This window comes from Equus przewalskii, unplaced genomic scaffold (assembly GCF_037783145.1).
Source record: "Equus przewalskii isolate Varuska unplaced genomic scaffold, EquPr2 ChrUn-13, whole genome shotgun sequence".
Lineage (NCBI taxonomy): Eukaryota > Metazoa > Chordata > Mammalia > Perissodactyla > Equidae > Equus > Equus przewalskii.
Window position 1 is genome coordinate 12,244,029 of NW_027228750.1, and position 23,868 is coordinate 12,267,896.

At 35.0% G+C, this 23,868-nt stretch overlaps 1 pseudogene; it reads right to left on the reverse strand.

The window, feature by feature from the left end:
• The window catches only part of LOC103556612 (ubiquitin-like modifier-activating enzyme 5), a 33,493-nt pseudogene that overhangs the window by 1,028 nt on the left and 8,597 nt on the right, over nucleotides 1-23,868 (reverse strand).

The following is a 23,868-nucleotide window of genomic DNA, read 5'->3' on the forward strand; positions in this document are numbered from 1 at the left end:
GGTAGGAGAATGGGGAAGTGGGACCGGGAAAGCAGAGTCCAAGCAAGGGCATCTCACTAAGCTGTGTTTATGAATGTTACCTGTAGCTCAATAATACAGGAGAAATTTGGAGACAACGTATACTATAGCTCAGACTTCTTACTGTCCAAGAAATCTGAACTATTTATACACCTTTATCTTTCAGTCATTGGTTAAATGCCATCTCTGGGGAGACATTAATTCCAGGGCATTTCCTGCTCTTCCTGCATGCAGGCAAAAGGGGTATGTGAAGCTGAAATTCAGCCTACCAACAAAAAGCAGCAATTATTGGCTTTTGGGAATGAAAGCACACTAGGATTCAGGCAAAGACTTCTTTCAGCTGCCTTGGTTAGGAACTGGATCTCCTAGGATCTCACATTATAACGTTCAACCTATCTGTTTGAACCCTCATATGATAACATGGTCTATCTCTCTAGCAAAAGCTACTCACATAGACCACCACCTGTGATAAGCGCTATACCTTCTAGAAGTAATACTCAGTCTTTAGATTTGAACTATCTAATGTAGTGTGCATGAAAAATCCACTGATGGCAGATCTAATTTATGCCCCATACTAAACTGCAACAATTACCTTTTCAAAATCCAATCATACAGCCAGATATTACACTCTGTGCCCAGAACAGTATGTAACATCAATATAATAATAATAATCACTTACTAATTTAATGATACCATAGTACTCAATGTTTATGGAGAGCAGTAAATACTTGGCTTTTCTAAGGGGAAAATACTCTAGAATCTAATATTATTCTGATTTTCACTTTAGACTTGTGTTTACTGAAAACCAACTTTAATCCTCAATTTTAGGAGAAATTTAAATTATATTTATTTAAGTATATTTACATATAAACATATATAACCCTAAATATATTCTTATATTAATACATATATACATATATTAACACATGCATACATATTCTTATATCAATACATATATACTTATATATTTATATGTACGTATACTAATTTAAATAGTTTTATGCATATATACATATATATCACCCTGCATGTGTTCTTCAAGTTAAGCAATTAATCAACACCAGCCTGAAAAATTGGTAATATTGTTACCACACAAAGTGCACGATCTGCTCATCGTGAGACAAGAGCCAATCGTCAAGAGGCAAGATGGTGGCACAGAAAGGGCATTTTATTATAGCTTGCTAGCAAGAGGGAAGATGGCTGACTAATGTCTGAAAGAACCATCTTAGGGGGGCACAGAATCTTGAAACAGTTATATAGGCCAGTGGGTTACAGGGGAGAGGGTTAGGAATGTTGACCCTGTGGTATTATAGACTGGGAATTGCCACACCAGATCTTTCAGTATTCATTGATGATGGCTATCAGCATAGACTCTCTGTTTAAGGGGTCATCATATTCCTAAGGAACTCAAAAGAATGAAGTTATTGTCTTATCACAGCTGGAAGGTATATACACTAGCGGGGGGTGGGGGGTCATAAAATCTACAGAATAGGTGGACCTCCTGGAGGGTGAAAATCCAGCTGGGTTAGTTAATCAGAGGTCGTTCAAAGTTACAACATGATCTCTTTTCTACAATATGGCTCCCTTTATGTCAATCTTGTGTTGAGCCAGTGTCAACATTGTGGATCTATCTTGATACTGACCACAACAAGACATATGTAAATATATTAATGTGAAATATGTATTTTTATTTTAAAGCAACTGTGTGATGTCAAAAAACCTTTCTTGCATTCAAGACTATACTGATTAATTAGAGACAAAAATAAACTAAATTTTTTAAATAGATAATTTCTTCTGCTCCTTTCTTTGAATGTGTGTAATTATTTTGTGAATAAGTATGTGAGGTACATAGTTTTTTAGAAAATCTGCTACAAGAGGCAGTTTGTTTTCCTTGAGAAACTAGATTTCTTATATAAACAATACTAAATAAAATTTTGTATAAAGGGTGTGATATTGTCATTTATTATAAGAATTTGGTCTTCCTTTGTTCCTGGCACACAGTTCTTAAAACTCTTGCAATTTCCTAAGTGATGAGAGGGATAAAGGCGTCTTTTGTTTTGTTAACGAGGTAAATTTGGAAAGCACAGAAGAATGGGGACTGGTTGCCAGAGGAGCCAACCACATGATTAGAGGGTTGGAATTTCAGTCCCACCCTGCTGACCTCCAGGGAGGGGATGGGGGTGGAGTTTGGATCAATTGTCAGCTGGCTAGGCTCTGAGAGCTTCAGCGGTTGGTGAATACACGGAGATTTGGGGAGAGTGGCACACTGGAGGGAACATGAAAGCTCCACGTACTTCTCCAGAACTTGCCCTATGCATGTCTTCCATCTGTCTGTTCCTGAGTTATATCCTCTTATAATAAACTAGTAATCTACTAAGTAAAGGTTTCTCTGAGTTCTGTGAGCTGCTCTGACAAATAAATCAAACTCAAAGAGAGAGTCATGTGAGCCTCTGATTTATAGCTGGTTGGTCAGAAGTTCAAGTAACACCTCGGACTTGCCACTGGCCTCTGAAGTAGGGGTGGGGGTCGGGGAGCAGTCTTGTAGAACGGAATCCTTAACCTGTGGAATCTGATGCTATCTCCTGCCAGGGAAAGAGTGTCAGAATTGAGTGGAATTCTAGGACACCCAGCAGGTGTCAGGGCACTGCTTGTTTTATGTGGGGCCCCCACACACTGAAATTGGGTCCAGGAACCCAAACTAAAGGGTAAAATATAACTTATACATTTGTAAGACAATTTTAAAGATAAGACTTAAGAACAAGCAGAAATGGAATGCAATTAAGGAACTGTATTATATACTGCTTGCTTTCTACCCGTCCAGAGAAAGAAAAGAACAAAATTTGCTGTTAACTCTTCAGAACTAATCATTGTTTTACATTCTAGTATACAAATAGGACATCCTAGATCATTTCCTCAAATTTTGTGAAACAAAATATTGTAAAACTCTTCAAAAATGAATGAGGTTTTTATTTCTCATGAGTAAATAGCTTGACTACTCTATACAGAATTTCTAGGTGCCAGTTGATATGTGTCACCCTATAGTTATTCTTCAATTTAATCAATAACTATCTGAAAATGAGGTAACATTGTGGATTTATTTTAGTACTAATTGCAATGATTAAGCTCAAAGTATTCTACCAACTACTCATGTCCCCCAAGGCAAACCAAGGATCCTCTCATAGTCTAATCATTTGTAATACAAAGATGGGGTTAGGTAGTTCATTATTTAGATAGCCATACATCTCGTTTTGTTCTGGATAGTTCTGGTTTTACTTGTTAATATTGCCCTTCTTTCCTTCTCAGCTGTGGCCCTTTTTGGATGATAAATGTGGGGGTCTGGAATTGGCCATTCCAAGATACATCTCTTTGGCATGAGGATTATTTTGGGCTGGTTACTTTTAAAAACTGTAGACAGGAAAGAAACTCTGAAAAGTAGAATTCACTTATCCCTTGTTAAGAGACATTTACATTTGTAAAGAAAATCTCCATCTGTAAAGGTGTCTCCCTTTCTGTACCAGGAAGCAGGGATGAACTTATCTCTAGAAACTGTTATCAATGCAGAAGCAAGGCCGTAAGTCTGCATAATAATCTTACCCTTGTTTACTGTGCTTTTCTGATAATCTCCCATAACTGACTCCTCCTACCCCCAACATCATCCTTTGTCTTTAGCTGAGGGTGGTATTTAAGATGAGAACCTCTGTCATTTTGACGAGTTGCTCAGTTTGTCTGAGCCTCTCCCATAGATACATGTTATAAAGCTTTGTTTAATTTTCTCCTGTTATTCGTCTCATGTGAATTCAATTCATTGTCCAGCCAGAAGGACCCAGAGCGGGTAGAGGAAATGTCTTCCTTGCCTACATAAATCATACGGAAATTGTGGATTTCCCAAAAGTTGGCATGTGCATTTCAGGAAATAATTTCAATTTTTAGTATAGAGGATGTCATAGCTAAAAGAAATTGGAAAGAAATGAATAGATGGGCTGAAGGAAAGATTCTTCTAGAGAAAAACATGCTGAGGATATAGAAAAAAATGATGGGCCAAAATCAACCAACAGCTAAGAAAAAATAGAATTCAGGAAAAAAATTGGAGGCGATACAATTTTTGAGAAGGGAGGAAAGAAGTAAAAATAATTATTAAATAGATAATCATGGGGTTACAATTCATTAAGTTGAGGGTTTTCCTTCATAATGATTTCATTGTTCTACATGCCATAGGAAATAGTATCAGTTGTTGAAAGTAATTGATCTAAAGTTACGGTAGAATACTTAAAAGCAAGTAAGTTTTTGTATAGCAAATTTGGGTAACAGAAAATAGAATTGACCCAAGACAAATAAAAATACAGATATTGAGGATCCACTTGAAATTGAAACCCACATATATCTGTAGTTGTGACAATATACATAGTTTTGTGGTTTCTTACACTCACACTTGCCAACTGTGTAGGTATGGGGAAGCTGAAAGTTTAGATTGATCCAAGATTAGAGCTATGAAAGGACAGAGGATGGACGAACTTGAGAAAGCTCACAAGAGAGTAATTAAGAAAATAAACCAGCACTTCATGCTTAGACAAGGAAGAATGTGAAACCAGGATGATACTTCTAAACCAGAAGAAAATAGAAGCATAATGGGCCAGCCTGGTGGTGCAGTGGTTAAGTTTTCATATTCCACTTCAGGGGCCCAGGCTTCACCAGTTTGGATCCCGGGTGTAGACCTATGCACCTCTTGTCAGACCATGCTGTGGCAGCCGCCCCTCAAAAGTAGAGGAAGATGCACAAGGATGTTAGCTCAGGGCCAGTCTTCCTCAGCAAAAAGAGGAGGATTGGTGGCAGATGTTTGCTCAGGGCTAATGTTCCTCAAAAAAAGAAAAGAAAATACAAGCACAATAAGAGGTGGTTAGGATGAGCTCAGAGAGTGGTTAAAGTTGAAACAAGGGAGACAGTAGTGGACAATAGAAAATTGTCATCACGAAAGAGGAATTAAGGTTGTGACATCAAACAATCCCTAATCAAAACAATGCCCAGTTGTGGTCATGGCACTTTTTCTAATAATTGGAAGTAGAAATGTGTAGCCTTTAATAATCCTAACAATTCTGATATTGTTTCCAATTGCATTCTCTGCAGGGGATAAAGAGGTGTTTGAGCTAAGAATTTTTGTGAGAAATGGTGTTTGTAGATCTGAGAAAACTTGTACAGTTGCCAGGCTGACATTTTCCTGGAGAATTCTTTTCCCTAGACTTGAAGAGACACCTGTGTTTATACTGTGCCCTATGACTTGAAGGTTGTCCCAGATATCACTCCAACCCAAGAGTACCTGCTCTTTCTATTGTGTCTTCTCCTGTGGTTGGAGTAATGATTCCTAATGTGTTAATTTTTTTCTGATAAGGGGCCACACATCTAAACTGAGGGCATAAAACCCCCTCCGGGTGAGGCCAAGACAACCTGACCCTCATCATCACATTTAGTCATTGTCCATCCACTCTCTCTCTCTCGTTACTTTTATATCCATACATTAATAGCTATCTAAGCTCCTATTCCATTCTAAAGATGCCCCAATTTCTCCCTCTTCCTCTAATTGCATTTTTCTTTGACTTATTTGTGTTATTTCCACCACTCACTTTGCTCCTTAACTCTGTATTTCTGTAGAGCTATTAAACTTTTTCATTTATGTGTTTCTTTTTCTCAGTGTGCGTTATTACTCCTGGAGACAAAGGACTACAGAAATAAATAGGAGGTTACTAATAAATGCTTTTAGAATTGAATTAACTTACCAAGAGGAGTCGTCAGGAAGTTGAGGGATGGGAGATGCACAGGGAAGTAAGGCTGCACCTTTAGAAACTACCTTGGTCACCACTCTTCCATCATCTCCTATGTTCGTCCAGTAGTCTTGTAGATTATTTATACGCATTGATGCCCTGCAAAGACAATAGGGAGGAATTCATTACGTTTTCAAGGCAGCACACAGTACTAAAAGTGGTTACAGGTCACCAATTTTTGCATTATTCTTGGGAGCTCCTAATTGCACACACTATTAGTATTGTTTCTTTTCAGGCAATAGAAAAATGAGTCTTCATAAATGCTAAGCATATCAGTCCATAAATGTGCAAATTGTATATGCTGCTTAATGTAGTGTTGCTGATGCAGCCCAACTGGGTTTATGTCATACATAGTCCTTACTCACTGACGAGGCTGGGAGGAATCTGTGAGTCTGTGTTTCTGAGTCCTGCTCCTGCCCTTACTGAGTGAATAGGGTCACACCCTCTATAAGATTACTTTCTTTAGAATGAAAGCCTAGTTATTCAACATATAATGGGTGAAAGGAGACATCCTTATATATTTTGACAAAAATTTTTACAGAATTTAAAATTTCTGTAGGTTTTTATTGGAAAGCTAAAAGTAATTTGGATAAAGAATTAAAAATTGTTAATATACATTCCTGAGCAGCTAGTTTATAATTGGGGATATTCCTGTTCAACTGAGTCTCTTATTGATGACTTATAGATGACAGCTTAACCGTAAAAAGCCACCCGGAATGCTGTTAACATTAAACAGCCACGATAACACTGGTCCAAGAAAGATGTTTTTATTCCCATCATAATTATCACTAATCTCACTAAATATATAACCATATGCATTTCTAATAACATTGTTATTTTCCTAAGATATTAAAGGCTAGAGAATATAAAGTCATAGTAAATATTTTTATACATAATTCCTAAAATTTAAGTTCTTTGTTATGAAACCTGTGCCTAAAATAGTTTTATCCATGCATCTGATACTGAATAAATATGTGCTGCCTTCCTCACTGACCACAAGCACTTGGGATAAATCTGAAATACGTCTTAAAGCAGCTGGTCATAAAATGCAGATGCATTATTGGAATATCTGAAGGTTAAACTCATTTTCCAATAAAATGGAAAGGGTTTGTGGGGGACTGGGATTGGCCACCCCAAGATACATCTCTTTGGCATCAGGATTATTTTGGGCTGGTTACTTTTAAAAACTGCAGACAGGGGCCAGCCCGGCAGTGCACGGGTTAAGTTCACACGTTCTGCTTCTTGGCGGCCTGGGGTTTGCTGGTAGGGATCCCAAGTGAAGACATGGCACCACTTGGCAAAAAGCCATGCTGTGGTAGGCATCCCACGTATAAAGTAGAGGAAGATGGGCATGGATGTTAGCACAGCGCCAGTCTTCCTCAGCAAAAAGAGGAGGATTGGCAGTAGTTAGCTCAGGGCTAATCTTCCTCAAAAAAAAAAAAAAAAAAACTGCAGACATGAGAGAGACTCTGGAAAGTAGAAGTTACCCTCTGTAAGAGACATTTACATTTGTAAAAGTAATCCCAATCTGTAAAGGTATCTCCCTCTCTGTAACAGGAAGAAGGGGGGATGACCTTATCTCTAGACACTCTTGTCAATGTGAAGCCAAGGACCTAAATCTGCATAATAACCTTACTCTGGTTTACTGTGCTTTTCTGGTAATCTCCCATAACTGGCTCCCCATTCCCAAAATCCTCCTTTGTCTTTAGCTGAAGATGGTATTTAAGGTAAGAGCTTCCACCATTTTAGTGAGTTACTCAGTTTTTCTGGGTCTCTCCCATGTATATATGTTATAAAGCTTTGCTTAATTTTCGCTTTTGTTTTATTATTCTCTCTCATGTGAATTTAATTTGTTGTCCAGCCAGAAGGACCCAGAACGGGTAGAGGAAATGTCTTCCTCCCCTACAAGTTCACATAAAAAGTAAGATAAGTTATGATTTGAAGTCATTTCTTTGCTTTCCAAGAACTACAGAATTTTAATGAAAAAAACTGGAGCGGCATTTCAGGTAGAAAAATGAGTGCTTCTGTGGCTTTTAAAAAAAGAATTTCTCCTTTAGAACACACTTCCTTATGTTTGGAAGAGAAGAAATTTGTCTACTTTTAGTTATAAAAGATCCCCTCTGCCATTCCTTTAAAAGGCATTGAGTGTCCCCAGCTTTCAACCTCATCCCACATGAATTGCTAGAAAGTATTATTGTGATGGAAATAATTGCTTTGTTCTCAGCAACACATTCATTGAATGCATGCTTTGTTTATAAATGAGGGGTCACAGCTTCTTACGGGTATAAATTTACTTTATGAGTAGAGAAAATAGATAATATAGTACAACATTCACTTTAGCTAGTGAAATGATTTGAATGATAAAGCTAGATGCAATTTTGTTGAAACGATTTTAATTTACAGCAAGCTTAGCCCTAAATCATAAATTGATAATAAACATGATGTGGCATTGCAAATATTTATGGATATTTCAGCATTTTTGTCTATTTTAAGCAAATATAAGTACGTAATGGAATTATTTCTACTCTGCATTGATTGCTATGGATAAAATTCAGGAGTTAGATGTTCAACAGTAAGGGGAATTTTTGAACAAAACTAAGTATCTAAGTGTAGGTTATTCCTTGGAATGTACCAATTATCATTTCAACCAAATCTTTGAGTTGATCAACTTGTTTTCACCCAAATCGCTCCAACACAACAATATCCAGAGCACTATGACTAAAGCCTTACAAATACTAATAAAGCTGCCACCTCATCCAATGCTAAGTTTGCTGGTAGAAACAGTGAGCTTCACCACCACTAAGTATCTTACGTCACGACATGAGAACAAATGAGAAACCTGTAATTCACCTCTGAAAACGTAAAAGGAAGACTACCTGATGAGGGTGTTTGAAATAGTGCAAATACAAGCAGAAACCAGGAGGCTTGTGTGCTGGAGCATGTTTTACCACTACTACTAATGTGCCCTTGGAAGAATCACTTTTCCTCTTTGGGTTTTAGTTTTCTCATCTTTTATATATGTGGGTTATTAGATGATCTCTGATCTTTCTTTTGACTTTTATATTGTATAATTAAAGAGATCAAAACATGGAATTCACTGACTACAACATTACATATTATATACAGATACTTAATTTCGTAGCTCTAGCTAGAGTCAATAATACATCATTCAGGGGGCCAGCCCCATGGCCGAGTGGTTAAGTTCGTGTGCTCTGCTTCGGCGGCCCAGGATTTCACTGGTTCAGATCCTGGGTGCAGACATGGCACCACTCATCAAGCCATGCTGAGGTGGAGTCCCACATAGCAGAACTAGAAGGACCTATAAATAAACTATACAACTATGTACTGAGGGGCTTTGGGGAGAAGAAGAAGAAAAAAAAGCCTGGCAACAGATATTAGCTCAGGTGCCAATCTTGGAAAAAACAAAATAATACATCATTCAAAATATTGGCCCTGATGCTACACTTTAAGCCGAAGAAAGAATACAGAAATTATACTACCTTGATTTCACTTTTAAGTGCTTTAAGCAGGTATGACAATTTATAGCTTCTTGACGAATCTCTCTTCTTCACTTTCTAAACTTTCAGTTGTAGACATGACAAATGTTCAAAGAGGGGTTGAAATCATTTTTTATTCAAATATTTTCAAGCAGATTTTACTGGAAAATTTTAATGTTTAATAATGTGCCACTCTTTTATTCACAGGTCACCTACCAGCACAGATCTCAGGAGCAGTCTGGCTGCTGAATGAAGCTGTGGGGATTCAATAAGGCACAGGAGCCAGAAGGGGCAACTGAGATATTTTAGGTTGGTAAGCAAGAAGGAACTAATGGGAAAAGAAGTTTTAGCTTTTATTCTCCTAGAAAGTCCTTAGCAATTCATTTTTGAGTCTCACTCCAGTTTAGTAGACAGCCATGATAAATAAAAATATTTCATTTATAATCTAATTGTCTTGATTCTTGTCCATAACATCTATAACTATTTTAAGGAAAAATAGTTTAGATAATACTATAGTATATTATTTCATAGAGAATTGACCATATGAAAACTTTATATGTAATTGAAGACATCCTGACATGTATTTAGAGGCAGTGACCTATTAAGCAGTATATTTTAGGTCCTCATATTTAACTGTTTTTCCCATTTAAAGATGCTTATCTTCTCCAGGTCAGTCACAGGAATGTGGCTGAACCATATAAACCTATCTTAATAATAACAAACATCTAAGAGCCTAATAAGTGTCAGACCCTGAAATAAGTCCATAACTAGAATAGCCAGAATGAAATGCACATATAGAAATGAAGGTTATTCTCTGACATTAGTGATCTATTGAGTACATTTTTTGTTTCTGAGATAAATATCTCTTTGTTTGCCAAATGTCATCCAACTAGAATTTTTCCCCAAAGACTCACTTTCAATACACACAAAATTATAGTGTTTTTTACCACTTAATTGATCCAAGGAGATTTTCCGATCTATAGTCATTTCTCTAGGAATTTAGAATTGCGACTGAGGAATTTCACTTTCAATATATGCTTGCCTTTTGAAAAGAGAAGATGTAAAAGACTGGACTGTCGTCAGGCAGATTTAGACACAGAAAAGCCAGTGCACAGAGTCAGAAAAGAATGAAGCAGATGCTGAGAGAGGAGAGGAAATGAAAGATGGTAAGACTTATTTCTCCTCTGGTTCCATGTCCTCTCCCTGCATTCCCATAATATGCTTGATTATCTTTTGCTTAAGCTAGTTTCAACTGGTTTCTCTGACTTGTAAACAATCTTCCTTAATGAATGAAGCTTCTGACTAAAATTAGTTATGGTGATTTGGGACTTTATTCCATTTGGAATAGAGTTACTTAGAGGACCCAAGCACTGGAGGAAACTGTATTCTAATCTACTTTACCTCATTAACATAGGTGAATCAACTAAGGCAGTCTAATTGGCGAATCCTATGGAGAACAAGAGAAATAATCACTCCACGTATGGTCGCCAAAGCAGAACACTCTCTTGGCCCAGGATCCTCCCTCAATGGATACATAGAGATGCCTCCTTTTGGACCTAGGTTTGGATAGCTAGTGTCTACAATTTTAACTTCTTTTTTCACCAGGGAAGCAAAAGGAGTTGAATTATTCTCAAACCATCATTCAAACAAGAAAGGCACACACTATGACTTCCTGAGCCAGCGACTAAAAGACCATCTTATTGTGATTTCTCCTCAATCCTTTTTCCCTGAAAATTCTCAATAGTCCATGCCACAAAAGTTATTATAACAGAAGCAATTCTAAAGCTAACTTACTAAGTAGGGACATAATTCTTTTATCTATGTTGCTTTGATCTGTTCAATGAGACAATAATTGCATGTACGAAACACTACTAGATATCACTGTCAGTGGTTAGAGCGGTGTGACACTGGTATTTTGCTTGTTTGTTTTCAAAACACTTCTAGCTCATAAATAAGCATTACTTACTTTATTTCCTTGTCTCTAAAAGCAAAGTTTTAAGAAATTCTTGATTGGCTAACCACTAACAGAAAAGAAATACAATTTATGGCTTCTGAACTTGTACAGAGAAACGAAATAGTTAAGCGAAATCTGTTAATCCAACCTGAAGCTGGAAGACAAAATAAGCAAAGGAAAAGAAAACTCACAATAAGATATACTACCAATAATTATATGTATGCATATGTGTTTATAAAATCACTAATTACAATGTAAACAGAATAAATTGATTTAGTAATAAAAAGTAACACTCACTAGGCACTTTCCACAAACTAGTCACTGTTCTAAAGGCTTTACATATATTAAATGTTTTACTTCTTCAAGTAAATCCATCATACGAGTACTATAATTATTCTTCTTTCACAAAAGAGGAAACTATGATCACCATTCTATTCTGTCTCCTTATTAAAAATTTAAACAATTACAGGCTAGATAAAAGCAACATCCATTGACAGTCACTTAGGTTGTTTCCATATCTCAGCTATGATTAATGCTTTAATAAACATGAGAGTGTGGTATATTTATATAATGGAATACTATTCAGCCATGAGAAGAAAGGAAATTCTGCCATCTGCAACAACATGGATGGACCTTTAGGACATTATGCTAAGTGAGATGTCAGACAGAGAAAGACAAATCCTGTATAATATGACTTCTATGTGGAATCTAAAAAAACCGAAATCATAAAAGCAGAGAGTAAAATGGTTGTTACGAGGGCCTGGGGGGAGTAAGGGACCGGTAAAGATGATGTCTAAGGGTACATACTTGCAACTAGTAGATATGTAAGTTCTAAAGACCTAATACACAGTACAGTGATAGTAGACAACAAACTGTATTGCAAACATTAGACTTGCTAAGAGACTAGATTTTAATTGTTTGCAACAACAGAAGAAATGATAATTATGTGGTGCCGTAGAGGTTAATGCTACTGTGGTAATCTTATTGCAATATAAATGTGTCAAATCGGTATGCTGTACACCTTAAACTCACACAATGTTGTATGTCAAATATAACCCAATTAAAAAACAACAACAAGCTACAAAGAACTATTTAAAAGATACACATAAAAAAATTACCTAGAATATATCAAAATAGGAGATGGAAGAAAATACGACTAGTAAATACTAACAGAAATCTGCTACAGCAGATTTAACAGACTCTAGTCACTTTCAGTACCAAATTGATTAAAGCTCAAATTGAATCCCCTGCATGGCTTGCCTCTTCTCTTTGTTGTTAGTGTCAAGTTGATTCGGACTCCTGGAGACATTGTGTACAGCACAGCGGAACCCGGCCTGGTCTTTTCGCACCATCCTCTCACCTTCTGGTGCTGTACCAGACAGTGCTCCCAGCTATTCGCAGGGTTTGCTTCACAGCTATTCACACGGTTTTTACGGTCAATTCTTTTTCGGAAGTGGGTAGCTAGGTCCCTTCTTCCTAGTCTGTCTTAGTTTCGAAACTGCTGAAACCTGTCACCGTGAGTGACTCTGTTGGTATTTGAAATACTGGTGGCATAGCTTTTAGCATCACAGCCACACATAGCCCCCACCGTATGACAACTGGGTGGGCCCCCGACCAGGAAACGAACCTGGCCATGGTGGCGCCGAATAATACCTATTAGATCACCAGGCCTACCAGCTGCCTGCTTGCTAACACTGTTCCATTCAACACTTTCCATTGTTTGCTCTAGTTTAGCCAAGTAGCCTTCTTTCCATTACTGGAATTTTCCTTTCAGGCTACCTTCCCCAGTCACTTCCTGGAACACTGTCTGCCCAGTAAATGACATGATTTGATCTATCAAGCACTCTCAAGGATTCTATTCCAAAGTCATCTCCTTAGAGAGGCTTGCCATCACACACTCTCTCTTTACCCAGCTTTATTTTTCCTTATATCAGATGTCATTATCCAATACTACAAGGTAATCAGTTTTAATTTTTATTGTCTGTTTACCCCAGTAAATTATAAGTTAATGTAAGTTGACCCTCGTTTTTTAAAAAGAATATTTGCATAAATATAGAAACAAAGAGAAATGCTTATAACAACAAAAAGAATAATACACCAAGATGCTGTTAAAATTACTATTAGAAATATTTTTAAATAATGCTAATAAGTAAAAGGAGAAATTACAAACTCACGATCACAGTGGGAGATTTTCCTACATCTGTCTCAGAGACTGATAGATAAAGCAATTGAAAATAAGTAGCGTAGGGGCCAGCTGGGTGGTGTAGTGGTTAAATTCGCACTCTCTGCTTTAGTGGCCTAGCACTGCTCGTCAAGATGTGCTGTGGCAGTGTCCCACATAGAAGAACCAGAAGGACCTATAACTAGGATATCTAGCTATGTACTGGGGTTTTGAGGAGAAAAGAAAAAAGGGGGAAGATTGGCAACACATGTTAGCTCAAGGCCAATCTTCCTTGCCAAACAACAAAGAAAGAAAGAAAAAATGAGTAGAGTAATAAATCAATAGATAGACAAACAGATTGATCCTATACCTGAAAAGCAGAGTATGCACACTCTCTTCATGCTTGTGTAATAGGTCGTAAAGGATTTTCAAACAAAAAATCCAAAATGAGTCAATTTTATACAAATTTCACTCTCTGATTATAATTTAATAAAATTATCAACTAAAAATAGAACAATATACAAATCTTGTCTCAATACACTTAAAAGTTAAGAACACACATTTTATTTGCCTTCTAAGTCACAAATCTATACCTCACTATTTTGGAGTAGGTGTCTTGCACTGCTGTTTAATCATTTTTCTACTTGTATTTCTGCCACACATGGGACATAGCTTTCAGTACAGTGGAGCTGTTACTTTTAACGAACATTAGTTGCTGTTCCATTTAAATGCTTTTCATGACAATTATGATATTTGTGTCCTGGAAACAGTCACAATTATAGATTTAAAGCCCAATATATGAATAAGTTACACAATAATAAGAGATCTGATTTATTTTGGAGGAAAACAAAGGGAATAAGGAGGATCAAATTGCAGCTTATCACTTTGAAGTAATACTTACAGTTCTTGTGAAATTTCTTAAGTATGTTTATTTTCACACCCCTCAGGAAACTGTGCAGAATAGAGAGACGTGTATAAGGAATAAAAATGAAACCTGTATTTAATAGGAGCTTCTCTGCTGGTACTACCCTTTTAACACAAGAAGACAGATGAGACACTGAGGTCTAACTTTATTATTTTCTAATCAATATTTTCAGTTAGTAAAATGGAATTGAGGAATAAAAAGTAACTCTTAGGTTGCAGCTATTTCTCATCTTAGATCATCTCTTGCTCTGTTAATTGGACATCAAAATAACCTACTAACTCTTTTTTTTCTTCTCTCTTTTAAGGGCTTAAAAAGTACCATGTATTATGATCTTTTGATTAATAATTAAAAAATCATCTAAGCAACATAATATTGAAATGAATATTATTCTGAAATCAATTACTGATGTAGACGAATATTATAAAGCAAGTTGTTTTCTTTATGGGTGGGGAGGCTAGCAATCATTGTTTCAGCTTTCAGTAGAGAAAAAAGTGATAAGGGATGATTTGCGATTGTTTAACCAGTTACTAACCCTTCTGTAAAAGGGGTTCCCCCTCTGTTTCTAAGTCAATGAAAGTTTAGGACTCCCATTTTGGAAACACACACACAATTTGCAGGCTTTTTCAGAGTTTATGATGCAATCAACCTCATCTATCCCTCCCAGATTAGGGCCCTTGTTATATGAGAGTCTCATGTCAATAAGATGTGCTTCTGTTGTGTTAATAATTGCCTCAAAATTAATAAACAGTGTTTTCTAGTTTTACCACTGATTCTTAATAGCTAAGCTTTCCTAAAGAGATCATTTAAAGATTGTCCAACGTAAAGAGAAAGCTACTTTGTAAACTTGGGTGGGAAATTCTCAAATTGTGTAGAGTAAATTGCATTTCACAATAAGAGGGCATATTGAAGGGCACTATAGAAATGATGATAATAAGAAAAAAATTAAGTGAATCGCTAAGCGTGAATTCAACAATTGAATCCAGTCACCCTACTGTACCCTTTCTCTGAGTGTAAAGCCTCATGTGTAAAATGAGCTTAGCAAGGTTAACTGGTAAGGTCAAAGATATCGAACAAGGATATCTCAATTTGGGGAAACAATCTTTGGTTCCTTGGTAGCTTTTTTTTCAGACATATGTGAAGAATTGGAGAATTTAACCAATTTATTACTGTGTGTGTGTAGTATTTTCTAGTGTATAGAAATATATTTTTATCCAGTTTCCTATTTTTAGGAATGCATCATATTGCCTATAAAATGATTATTTGGCACTCAAAGTAATTGTACTATATATTTACATACAATGAGTCACTATTTTAAGACATACATTTTCTGTTTTGAAATTAGTGCTGGTGGAAAATTATAGCCATGGTTGCAATTTTAAAGTTACTCTGCATTTGGTATTCCCCTATTATCTGAGTTCAATGTTTTAATTAATACAAGAAAATTGATTATTACTATAATAATTACTTCATGACCCTTAATTGAAATTTAATGATTTGCATATTTAGTCTTTGGATAATATTGAAAGTGATATTAGGACTTATTTTCTACAGAATTAACTATCATCCAATGCTTCGGCCTCTGTTTTTGATGGTTGAAATGTCAATTTCTTCTGGACATCCTGATTGTTCTCAGAATGAGTGTTTTAATTTTTAGTTTTAGGGTTTTCTTTTTTAAATCTCATTAAAATTACTTTTGATTGATAAAAATCATGATTTTGAAAAAAATAAAAAGTAAAACTCGAAATCACTTTCAATTGCTAAAGTAATTAAATGCAATAAAATGTTTATTATTCTACATAATATCTGGACAACACAAGGGGATTTAGTGAAATCTGACCTAACAGTAACAAAGTATGACTGAACAAAACAGGTCATTATTCTGAAAGTGAAAATGTTTATTCCCTTGGTAAAAAAGATGACATTTATAATTTTTCAGTCTTAAAAGATAATATCAGATTCAGCATACTAATTAAGGAAAATTTAATCCACTCCAACTTTAATGGCAGAATATAGCATGATTGTTTTCCTATCATTAGCAAATATAATAATACTATTATAGGGTAGCATATATCATGGAAAAAACAGTGGAAAGTAAAAATTCCTGGACCTTAATCAACACCACCCAGAGATGATCACTGTCAAAGATTTTTAGTGTATTCTTTCTGAAATTGTCTATTCAGACACAAAATATGTACAATTATACTTTATAACTGATTGAAATCTTCCTGCTTAATCTGGATATTATGTAAAAATGTAAAAATATTTTACATATTCTAAAATCAGATTTTTTAATTAAAAAATATCTTGGAAGATGTTGTATATCTTCACTTATATCCCACTTTACATTTATTTTTACACTGGCTAGCATTACATGTTATTATGTAATACATATTTTTTGCTTTTAGAAAAAAATCAGAGACACCATCCATATGTATTTATCTTTACACATTTGGGTTTTTTTCTTTGTTTGTTTTTGGTGAGGAAGATCAACCCTGAGCTAAGATCTGTTGCCAATCTTCTTCCTTTAGCTTGAGGAAGTTTGCCCCTGAACAAGCATCTGTGTCAATCCTCCCCTGTTTTGTATGTGGGGCACTGCCACAGCATGGCTTGATGAGCCCTGTGTAGTTCTGTGCCCAGGATCCAAACCCATGAAACTCGGGTTGCTGAAGTGGAGCATGTGAACTTAAGCACTACACCACTGTGCCAGCCCTAACACATTTGTTTTTGATTAGAAAAAGTACAAATTCCTAACAGTGGGATTTCTAAACAAGAGGATATACATGTTCAATTGTTCATTGCTCTCACCATCCTCCCCTGCAAACTGCTGTCTCCATTAATACTCCCCACAATTGTATGCGTGTGCTTTCTTTCCCACATACACTGGGCAATGAGAAGATTCTTAATAATCCAGTCTGACAGAAACAAACTGTAATAGCATTCATGCTTTTTAAATTGCTAAATTATTAATGATATTGACCATTTTTATTGGTCAATATATTTTTAAATTCATTTATGCCTAAGTCTTGATAAGCCAATTTGAAACATTTGAACCTTATAGCAGAAATATGAGAGTAGATAATTTAGGCTTTTTGAATATTTTTGATTAAAAATAATTTAGAAAATGCAAAAATCATAGCAGAGAAAAAATCAGTCTATAATCCTAGAAACCAAATATAAGCCCCATTAAAATATGGTATATTTCCCATAAGCCATTTCTTCCCTGCACACACCCTGACCCTGTCTCTTTTTGTCCACCCACACCCACACACACAAGTGATACAATAGATTTCATCATACAGAGACACACTTACATTATTAAAGACACGCTTTTTTTACCTTCTGGCATTCCAATTCTTTAAAAACTTATTTTTAATAAATTTATATTACATGCTATGGCTGCATGATAGTTTCTTTCTTTATTGTTGGATAGTTAGCTGGTTTCCAATTATTTACATAGTATAAATAACACTATGGTAAACATATTTGATCATATCTGAAAAAACACACCTGCCTCTAGTGGTTTTTTGAGTTGTTGTTATTAACATGTTAGACTTATTGTGCAATATTTTAGGTTGCCCTATAGGTATCACAGAGGAAGCTGACATCCCTTTTTAGACAGGAGTGAGCTTCTCCCGCATAAGTGGGATCTCTGATAAGGAAACCGGATAGAGGGAGGAGGGCAATCTGGTCTTAGACTGGATTAGACATTTTTTGGGAATCACTTTTTTGAATCTCTGCTTCAAAATATACAATGGTACTTGAGGGAAGGAAGGACCGTTCTTCCTGGAGGCAAGAGAAAAGCCAGAAAGTGAGACCTCCCTATAAGCTATAGATAAGAAACTATTACAGAATAAGACATAATAAAGATTTCTGCATTACTCTCCATTTATTTTGTTTTTGCTGTTCTCTAGAAAGCAAAATGGACCTAGATAGTTCTGGTGTACTCATGGGAAAAATGAATGAAGGGTCATATAGCAGGCTTTAGCCAAAGAAATAAAAGGCAAACAATAATCAGCCGAGACCAGAGTGGGACTGACTGTGGATTTTCGTAAGATGTCACAGCTTTAGCAACATATAAAAACCAGCCTACATTTACAGATGCTCTTCCCTATGTAGGTTTTTCTTCCTTCTTCGTATAGAGCTGCTTGCTCTATGTTTAAAATGGGTTCTAATAATGTCAATAATACTATGAATAATAGTTAATATTCATTGTGTGCTTAACATTTTCTGGAAATGTTCTGAGAATTTTACATATGTAAATTCACCTAATTTTCATGACAAAGCTATGAGGTAAGCATGACCTTTATTCTCATTTTACAGATACATTAAGTAAAGCAAAGAAAGTTTCAACTAGTTGCTCATGGACACTGATCAAGTGAGAGTGGGATCTGAAACCAAGTGGTCTGGTGTCAGAGACCATGCTCTTGACCACTAAGATAAACTATTGCTCAGTATATGGACAACATAATTTTCTTTTTCAGGAAACGAACCATTAGCATTCATTTCCAAATTACTTTCTGGAGAAATATTGCACCATTTTAGTTTTCTACCTATAATGCATTAGACAGTCCATATATTTATACCCTTTCAATATCGGATAGTATGCGTATGTGTTTTATCTAATCTCTGTCAAATTGAGAGTTGAAAACTTTATAAGGGTTATATTTATAGTTTTGACTTCTTAAAATCATGAACAATAATCTCATGTTTATTAATTGTTTATAGTTCTTTGATGGATTGTCTGTTCTTGTCCTCTGTTTTTTTCATTTTATATAAACTCATTTATGCAGTGGTTAAATTATAAAAGTTGATGTAAATGCAGTTTATCAAAAATTCTTACTGTTGTATTTAACTTACTTATACTTTACATGTCACTGTTTTATTTTTTTCAATATGAAATGTATAGCTTTTTAGTTTTTTGGTGATGTTTTTCTTTCTAATTATAAATATAATATGTATGTATTAATGAAATTTGAAAAAACAGAGAAATATAATTTAGTAAAGAAATTTCACCCAGCACCATCGACTCTAAAAATGTTGTGTGCTTTATTCTATGCACATCTCATATATAAATGTGTATGTATATTTATAAAATTTGTATTTCATACTATATAAAGCTTTATTTCTTGCTTTTTTATTTACAATTATATTATCACTATACACTATATCTCATTTCTTAGGTAGTTTTGAAAATGTGATTTCTAAAATTCTCTATATAGATAGATAATGCCTTGTTTAATATATTTACTATTTTGGAAATTAAACTTATCATATGAAATCATAAATAATGAAATGCTGAACACTCTTGTCTACAATTATTTAAGGGCACTTACGCTAAGGTTATTTGCACTGGATGAGTTCTTAGATGTGAGTATGAACGTTTCTAAAACTTCGCATACATATTGTCATGTGGCTCTTGAAGTGTGTTACTCAACATCTTTTCCAAGAATATATATGTGTGGGGGATGATTGTGTGAATGTGTAACATAAAAAAAAATTTTATTATCATAATTGCTTTATTGATTTCTAGAAGGCTGGATTGTTTTTTAAATACATATTCGCCATGGGTATTATTTCTTTTTAAAATGTCTGTTCCTGTAATCATACATTTAATTCATATATTATTTATATTATTGATCCATAAGAAATATTTATATATTAAATCTATATTTAGACTTATAGGGTATCAGATAATATACCATATATTATATCATACAGTAATATATACTCATATTACTTCCAAAATCCTTGGTCATAAGGATTGACATTGATTGAGTGGCTTCTTCTCTCCTGACACTAGTGATCATTTAGTCTACTTTATAAAATCAATTTCTGGTGTAAAAGATATCAATGTAGACAAGTTGAATGGGTGATCCTCAGGCAATTATGTATTTCAGAGAAGAACCTGAAATTTTTACTCACTTTGCATTGAATAGTACCATGAAGAAAGCGTAACATAAAGTTGAAATAATTCTATAAAAAGAACAATTAATAAGTATAATTCAGCTCCCTAAAAAGAAAATGTAATTTGGACCATTTTCTTATTAATCTCTAGGGTTTCATAAATAAAATTAAAAGTAACTGTGTAAACTAAAAGTAAATTGAGAAAACAAGTATTTCTGATAATAACTCTTTAATGCTTTCCAAACTCCTAAGACTGTTGATTCAAATTAGAATTCACTCTATTGACTTATTCATAGAATAGGAAAAAGTATTAGTCCACTCCACTGAATAGGAAAATATTGGAAAATAAGAGAATACTATGTTGATACCATGATTCCAATGAATGAAAGTGTCTCTATACTAAGGAAAACATGTACACTTTTTCCTGAGGCTAATAGAAAGTTAATTATTTACTAATATGAATAATATTAAAATTTCATACATTAGCTGTAGCTAGTACTAACAACAGTGATATTTGGGGTCATTTTCCATTATAGAATTCTATAAATTATTATCTGAGGTTGAAGAGGCAGTGACATAGGGAAGCAGATCACTGGAAATACAAATGGAAAGTCAAACGTGTTACTCAGGCCCTCAGCGCCGTAGCACACCTTTCAGCGTTCGGAACAGTGAGATGCTTACTCAGGAAACAGCGCCAAGCACGCTTTGTAAAACCATACATTTTACATTCTTTGACAGCTTTCTATTATTTCTCTATCAATTAATCAGCTTACTAATCACCTAATGAAGTCAGTGTCAGCTGTAATTTTCAGCCTTTATGAGGACCTCATCTACAATTAGCACTTTTATGAGCACGTTACCGGGTGAGCAGAACATATAGATCCCACTCGGTGTAAACATGTTCTCTTACTCAGCCGACAGCTATGGCACCCTAGAAAGATCACTGGACTTTACTTTTATTTGGGTTTGTGCTCTGACTTGTCCAATTACCAGAATTCCTGTATCTGTAAATTCAACCAACAGTCTGCTCATATTTTTATTGTGCAGATAAAATACGATTCTGTATGTAATCAATGAAATATGAAAATTTTACATTGTTGTTATTAAAAATAATAAATACACATAGAAAGCTACATGTAGAAATGAAGATAACTAAACCATAGAGCAAGAAATACATATTTTTCAGTGAGAATATATAATTATAACTATGCTTTGAGCTACTTGTGGGGTGCAATCAATATAAGTAGAATGTTCAAAGACAGTTTACCATAGCTTTTGGAAAATTAACAAAGCCAGGATCAGTAAATCCTATGATAAGGATGGAAAAAAAAAATGTTAGGAAGGCAGGAGATTGGAGACAGATGAAACAGCTGAAAAATGACTGCGCAGCAGTCACTGAAGATGCTGTCATTTCCTGAGTGGACAGGAGGGAAATTACCACCAATCCCCTACTATTGTCCATTGGAGGTTGTTGGGAATACTTCAAAAAGGAAATGATTATGGCAAACCACCAATGGTAATAAAAGAAAATTAAAACGAAAGAAAATGGGACCAAAAGAGTCATAAATTGAGATTTAAAATCTGTTAAATGTATAACTTCCATTAAAACTTATCTTATTAATTTAAGTAAGGGAAGCACAACAACAAAATTGAATCACTAAATCAGTAAAGCTTCTCAAAAAGTTTACAGTGTGGTATGTAAAAACCAACAGAAAAAACAATATGAAGTGAACTGTAGAAGAAAAGTCAAGTAACTCGTGTGCATTTATCAGTAGACTTTTAATTAGGGTTTTAATTTAAAAATAGATCTTATCAGAGTAAATTCATCATCTGACATAAAGGTGTATATTTCTATTTTATTTAAAGAAGGTGCAAAAGTTGTTTGATTTTTGAAAATTTTGTTAAAAGGGTAGGTATATTTTGCCACCTAGAGTCTATTGAAAATAAGAGATTCAAAAGAAAAAAAGGGAAAAGAAATATAGCTTCTAGAACTTGTCTTCGGACATCACTGATAAAATGCTTGCTGTCACCCTAGGCCATTTGGAAAGGCTGCATTCTTAAGATCAAAAGAAGGTCTGTGGAAGCAATGCCATTCTTTGTTTTCTCTGTTAAAAAAAAAAAGTGTGTCAGATTGCAGCTTTTGTATTGCCTTTTTGTGATCCTAGAGCTTTAAATAAAATACAATAAATATTTATGAAATTAGTTACTTGTTTTAAAACCAAATCATATTCACTCTGTTGAATTTGTTGATACTTTATTCGTTTGAGCCACAGATCATGTGCAAAATCATGTTCACTGGAAACTTGCTTCAAAATTTGCTCTATTTTATTCCTATTTGAAAGATGCAGTTACACTTACTGGCCCTCAAGTTTGTAACCACAAATACCAAACACAATATTCAAATGTTTAGAATTACCTTGAACTACTTAAAAATACATTTTATTATGAAAGAACAACCCAATTCCTTTTCTTATAAAGACATATATATATAGTCTTTATATATGCATAGTATATACATATAATATACACATATAGTAATGTATAAAGTTAAAGGTGATTGATGGTTATAATATCTTTTCTTCCTGTGAAATTATTAGAACAAAAACAATAGAATGCAACGTGCAGTCTAACTTAGCAAGTCTAAAATTGCTCACGAAAATAGGCACATACACAGAAACTTAAAATAAAATACACCAACCAAAACCTAAGAATTTTACAAGGAATCATGTCTGGAGACCAACAATTGGCTTTCCCTTTTTATTGATTTATTTTTGAGGAAGACTGGCCCTGAGCTAACATCCATGCCCATCTTCCTCTACTTTATATGTGGGACGCCTACCACAGCATAGCATGCCAAGCGGAGCCATGTCCGCACCCGGGATCCGAACCGGCGAACCCCGGGCCACTACCGCAGCGGAATGCGTGAACTTAACTGCTGTGACACTGGGCAGGCCCCTCCCTTTTTATTTTTAGTTTTCATGATAATTATTTGAAGTAAACTGGGTTATTATCTGTTTCTAATTTAGAGAGCTGTACTTCTAAAGGAATGGGACAAAAAGATGCTACCTTCCTAAATACAGATAATGTCCCAAAATACTTCTCATAAACCTATTTGCATGTAAATCCAAAGTAATACCATCCAAATGAATCTAGCACGTGTTCACATAACTTCTATCTCCATTTTGTGTGTGTGTGTGTGTGTGCATGTGCTGGGGGGAAGGGCAGTGGCTTGGCTTTGCCAGTAACTTTGTTCATACTACAGAAGATAAATATTGATAATTCATAATTAGATATGCTTCTCTTTCTTATGGAAAGGCTTATGTTTTTGAAAGGCATTTGCAAGATGAGTTAGAGTTGCATATATAGACACTATAATAGATTAGTATCATGTTTTATCTCACTTTACTTTTTCCATTTGGCAAGATAGAAAGCAGATCAGAGAAGATCTCTTCTATTCATTTGTTTTCGCTCAATTATTATCAAATCCTCAGAACAGATTAACTGTTTTTTGTATTTTTCTTAAAAAAAGGGGCAATGAATCTAAGAGGGTGGCTGGCGTATTTTCTAAGTTGTCACAGTGTCTGGAAACTTATATT